The sequence below is a fragment of the Euprymna scolopes genome, chromosome 26, assembly GCF_053919585.1.
Source record: "Euprymna scolopes isolate OS-2025 chromosome 26, ASM5391958v1, whole genome shotgun sequence".
Taxonomy (NCBI): Eukaryota; Metazoa; Mollusca; class Cephalopoda; order Sepiida; family Sepiolidae; genus Euprymna; species Euprymna scolopes.
Genome location: NC_136507.1, coordinates 25,255,926 through 25,261,925, shown reverse-complemented (window position 1 = coordinate 25,261,925; position 6,000 = coordinate 25,255,926).

Below are 6,000 nucleotides of genomic sequence, written 5' to 3'. Positions count from 1 at the left end.
CTTACTGTGATTTTTGGTTATTCCCTAAACTCAAGGAAAACCTCATAGGCCGTCAAAATGAGACAATTAAGGAAATGCAAGAGGCTGTGATGAGGGTCATCGACACTTTCACACAAGAGGACTTCCATTAGGACTTCCAGAAATTGTTGCGACGGTACAGTAAGTGCATTGCAGCCGGAGGAGATTACTTTATGTGTGTACTTTCAATAAAAGTGCCCGTACGAAAAAAAGTCTGGAAACTTATTGAAGGCATCTCGTATTATTTCAAGATCTAAATTTAGCCAACGATGAATGTTAGATAGATTCCGACCAGAAAACAGCAATCCTTCCCCCTTTGTCAGAAACATCGCTCACGGAATGTGAGGACTAAAGGACAAAGGTAAGAGAAGCAAGAGTTAAAAGCAGTCACTTTCTGCTCTTCTAGTGGATGATCGAAAAGTAACGAGACTAGATGAACGTACAAAGAAAAAAAAAAACTAAGAAAGAATTAAAAAATAATAATTAGACTTTTGCATTTATAAATGGTCCACATAACCTATGGCGGTTTTTCTAACTCTCCGGAAAATTTGCACAGTCTAAAAGCTAATCGTACAAAGTGTAAAATATAAGATGCACACATAAATAGGTGAAGTTAAGAGAAGTGTCCATCAATATCTTAGATGAGAAAAAACAGTGAGTGTCAAAAAGAAGCCAGCAGAAGAAGGAACCTCTCATCGCTTCCCCTCTGCACACTACAAAATGGCTGTCTTTCAAGTCAAATATTAAACACATGAGCAATCCTCTTCAGTATTCAAATTTGTTTTTATTCCATTCATCGTTTTCAATCCTCTCATAATATTCTTCGTCATTTAACTGACAATCTCATTGACTCATAATATCGAGTGTCTTCTGGCCTTCATAAGTTGTAACAGAGCGTGGACGCGCAGCTGCAAATGCATGCAAAATGACGTCATTGGTAAAAACAAACGACAACAGACTATAGAAAGAAAAAAAAAGAACGTTAGAGAGGATGATTATGTTAAAGATGCGGATGAGGTTCGAGATCACGTTCGGAATCACATTTTATTAAAAAAAGTACTCGGAAATAAATGTCGTTGCTACAATGGGAAAAAGCGAGTTGAAGTCCTCTCCTATTCTTTGTCTACTTTGCGACTGAGGCTACAACGTCCTGGGTAATGTTACAAAGTGGCAACTGATTATTATTTAAAAAAAAAAAACCCTCTTAAGATCGCCAGGCAGATACTTACAGATATAGACAATGAAATCACCAAATAGATACAAACAGAAATCTGCAAATATATAGTTATTCAACTATTGTCGTCATCTTGAAAATGGTTAAAAAAAAAGAAACAAAAACAAAAAACGGATTCTCCGCTAAAAACTGGGAGTTTTCTAAATTGCAAAGAATGCGTTCTAAGGTTATGAAGTGATCCAGAAAGAATCTTTGGATATCGTAAATAACTATACAATAGAAATTAGATGAAAAGACATTTTGTAAGTTCAATGAAGTGTGAACGTTTAACAGGCGAGAGAATCGATTTAATAAAAATATGAAAACGGAATATCATTTTTCTTTCTCTTAAAATTGAATAAAACGGTGCACGCAAAAATGGACAAAAAAAAAAAAAGAAGAAATTGAAAGAGTAAAACGTGGGATTCTATTGGTTTGTTATTACATTTTTGCGTCGTGGTGCTAATAAGCATGTGCAAAACGTATCGAGATTGTAAAAATTTGAAACCTGCAGCTAACCTATACGGATTTGATCTTACGTTTTTAAATATTGTTTAGAGGAGATGACTTGATCCATTTAAAACTTCGAATAAGTGTTTCTTTTTTTTTTTGTGAATATTACAAATCAAAATTCATTTAAATCAATAACAAAAAGAATATGGTTTAAATTCAAACATATTCGAAAAAAAAAAAAAATTAGAATTAAAGTTTCATTCAACATCAGTTTTAAGCTAGAAAAAACTTTCAACTTTTAATGATGATACAAGTCTGTCCGATCTTAGAAAACAAATATAAAAAAGTTCAGCATGTTTATGTGTGTGTACTTTCAATAAAAGTACCAGTTCAAAAAAAAAAAAATCTGGAAACTTATTGAAGGCATCTCGTATTATTTCAAGATCTAAATCTAACCCACCGATTAATGTTAGATAGATTCCGACCCAGAAAGCAGCAATTCTTTCCCCTTTGTCAGAAACATCGCTCACGGAATGTGAGGACTAAATGACAGTGCATGATGGAAAAGTAACAAGTAGAAAATAATCACAATCAGAAACTTCTCGTTTTGTGTCTCTACTCAGAAATAGAAAATAAAAATCAGAAACTTCTCGTTTTGTGTCTCTACTCAGAAATAGAAAATAAAAATCAGAAACTTCTCGTTTTGTGTCTCTACTCAGAAATAGAAAATAAAAATCAGAAACTTCTCGTTTTGAGTCTCTACTCAGAAATAGAAAATAAAAATCAGAAACTTCTCGTTTTGAGTCTCTACTCAGAAATAGAAAATAAAAATCAGAAACTTCTCGTTTTGAGTCTCTACTCAGAAATAGAAAATAAAAATCAGAAACTTCTCGTTTTGAGTCTCTACTCAGAAATAGAAAATAAAAATCAGAAACTTCTCGTTTTGAGTCTACTCAGAAATAGAAAATAAAAATCAGAAACTTCTCGTTTTGAGTCTACTCAGAAATAGAAAATAAAAATCAGAAACTTCTCGTTTTGAGTCTACTCAGAAATAGAAAATAAAAATCAGAAACTTCTCGTTTTGAGTCTACTTAGAAATAGAAAATAAAAATCAGAAACTTCTCGTTTTGAGTCTACTCAGAAATAGAAAATAAAAATCAGAAACTTCTCGTTTTGAGTCTCTACTCAGAAATAGAAAATAAAAATCAGAAACTTCTCGTCTTGTCTCTACTCAGAATTTTAAAAGAAAAACATAGAAGTAAAAAAACGAAATTTCGCTTTTAATTAACGGGTTCTTATGGAATATGAATAAAATACATTTTTATAAAAGGTATATGTAAAGATAAAATCAACAAAAGCCGCAACACTGGAGAAAACAGAATTCTTCTCTAACCTCAGTAAGAATATTAGTGTCTCTAAAAGTCATTCAAGCTCGAAATTGCCCATTTCAAACCTGACCGATCTGATGGTTTGGGGAAAATATAAATCTTTGTTTGGACAATGTTTCAAGAGATTTCAACCACCATCATTTCCACAAACTCAAAATGGTATACACTTATAAGAAAAGAAAAAAAGCAATAGCTGAGTAGCTGTAAAATTCGTTCAATCCACCATTCAGTCATGCAGGTGGCTTAAGAACAATCATTGCCAACAATGCGCTGCGGGCCGAATAGAGTTGGGTGCGTAAGACTATTTTGCTGGGGAAAATGAGAGCATGTACAGCCTAAACAGTCAATAGAGGCTTCCCTGTGTGTGTGTTTTGTCCCAGAACAAAACTTTTGATGAAAAAATTCTAGTTGCTTTTAAGAGCAAGCATTTAAAGAAATCATTGCTTAGAATAGGGATTAATAAAGACATACGGGCAGAGTAGAGACAAAGACAGACTGACTAACACACTGAAAGAGGAGAGAGACAGACCGACAGGCAGGAACAGGAGAGGGACAGACAGACAGGCACAAGCGAAGGATAGCCAGTCAGTCAGGCAGAGATAGCCGATAGCCAACCAGAGGTAGGTGACACCCAGCCAGTCAGGCAGAGACAGGTGACACCCAGCCAGCCAGGCAGAGACAGGTGACAGCCAGACAGACAGGTGACAGACAGAGACAGGTGACAGCCAGACAGACAGAGCCAAGTGACAGCCAGACAGACAGAGCCAAGTGACAGCCAGACAGACAGAGCCAAGTGACAGCCAGACAGACAGAGCCAAGTGACAGCCAGACAGACAGAGCCAAGTGACAGCCAGACAGACAGAGCCAAGTGACAGCCAGACAGACAGAGCCAAGTGACAGCCAGACAGACAGAGCCAAGTGACAGCCAGACAGACAGAGCCAAGTGACAGCCAGACAGACAGAGCCAAGTGACAGCCAGACAGACAAACAGAGACAGGTGACAGCCAGACAGACAAACAGAGACAGGTGACAGCCAGACAGACAAACAGAGACAGGTGACAGCCAGACAGACAAACAGAGACAGGTGACAGCCAGACAGACAAACAGAGACAGGTGACAGCCAGCCAGACAAACAGAGACAGGTGACAGCCAGACAGACAAACAGAGACAGGTGACAGCCAGACAGACAAACAGAGACAGGTGACAGCCAGACAGACAGACAGAGACAGGTGACAGCCAGCCAGCCAGACAGACAGATAGAGACAGGTGACAGCCAGCCAGCCAGCCAGACAGATAGAGACAGGTGACAGCCAGCCAGACAGAGACAGGTGAAAGCCAGACAGACAGACAGAGACAGGTGACAGCCAGACAGAGACAGGTGACAGCCAGACAGACAGACAGAGACAGGTGACAGCCAGACAGACAGACAGAGACAGGTGACAGCCAGCCAGGCAAAGACAAGTGACAGACAGAGGAGACAGCCAACCAGCTAGACATGGCGGAAAAAATAGATGCATTTAAACAATAGCGTGGATTCTGATACAACTGTTTGTGTTGTTACAGCATTTTGAATTTTGGAAATGTATAGCCTAAATATTTGAAGAGCTGAGCTGGTTCTGTCGGTTACGAGGAGGGAAGATGTTTTCTATAAATGCGTGTTGTTTCCAAGAATATATAAAAATGCAAAACAGAATAGGAAAATAAGATGGCAGTTGTGGATGTAAACATTAATTATACAAGAGAACTGACGAACTGAAAATTCTTCCTACAATTGAAAAAATTTTTCGAACAGATTCACAATATGTGCATAAACTTGCTATTTTGAAATGGATACACTCGATATTTGTAGCAGAAGATAAAAAGAAACTAACTTCTCAATGTCAGCTATTCAGATATAAAGCCTGAAACACAACGGAATCAAAGCAGAATTTAATGTAATATTGAAATGTCGCGTCAAGCCATGACGGATAAATGTAAAGTTAGCATTTGGAAGTCAGAGTTCAACTGAGAGAAAGATATAGGTAGGTGTGGGGAGAGAGAGAGAGAGAGAAAGAGAGAGAGAGAAAGAGAGAGAGAGAAAGAGAGAGGGAGAAAGAGAGAGGGAGAAAGAGAGAGAGAGAGAAAGAGAGAGAGAGAAAGAGAGAGAGAGAGAGAAAGAGAGAGAGAGGGGATATGTGTTTGTGTGTGGAGAGAGTGAGAAAGAGGAAGTGTAGATAAGGAGAGAGAGTGTGTGTGTGTGTGTGTGTGTGTACAGAGAGAGTACATATATAAAAAGAGGAGAGAAAGAGTGTACAGAGAGAGAGAGAAAGACAGAGAGAAAGTGTACAGAGAGAGTGTGGAGACAGAAAGAGAGGATGTGTGTTTGTGTGTGGAAAGAGAGAGAGAGAGAGAGAGGAAGTGTAAATAAAGAGAGAGAAAGTGTGTGTTTACATAGAGTACATATATAGTGTACAGAGAGAGAGAGAGAGAGAGAGAGTGCGTACAGAGTGTGTGTGCATACAGAGAAAGAGTGTGTGTGTGTGTACAGAGATGTGTACAGAGAGAGAGAGAGTGAGTACAGAGAGAGAGAGAGAGTGTGTGTGTGTGTGTGAGTACAAAGGGAGAGAGGGAGAGTGTGTGAGTACAGAGAGAGGGAGAGTGTGTGAGTACAGAAGGAGAGAGAGAGAGTGTGTGAGTACAGAGGGAGGGAGGGAGAGAGAGAGAGTGTGTGAGTACAGAGAGTTGAAGAGAGGGAAGAAAATATTGATAATAAAATGTGCACAGTCATGACGGAAGAATGTGAAGTCAGCACGTTGCGGCAGTGTTCAAGTGAAAAAAAAAATCATTATATATATATATATATATATATATATATATATATATATATATATATACAAGTCGCACGGCATTGCCCGGTCGTAAAATATACTTAAATATATTTTGATCAAT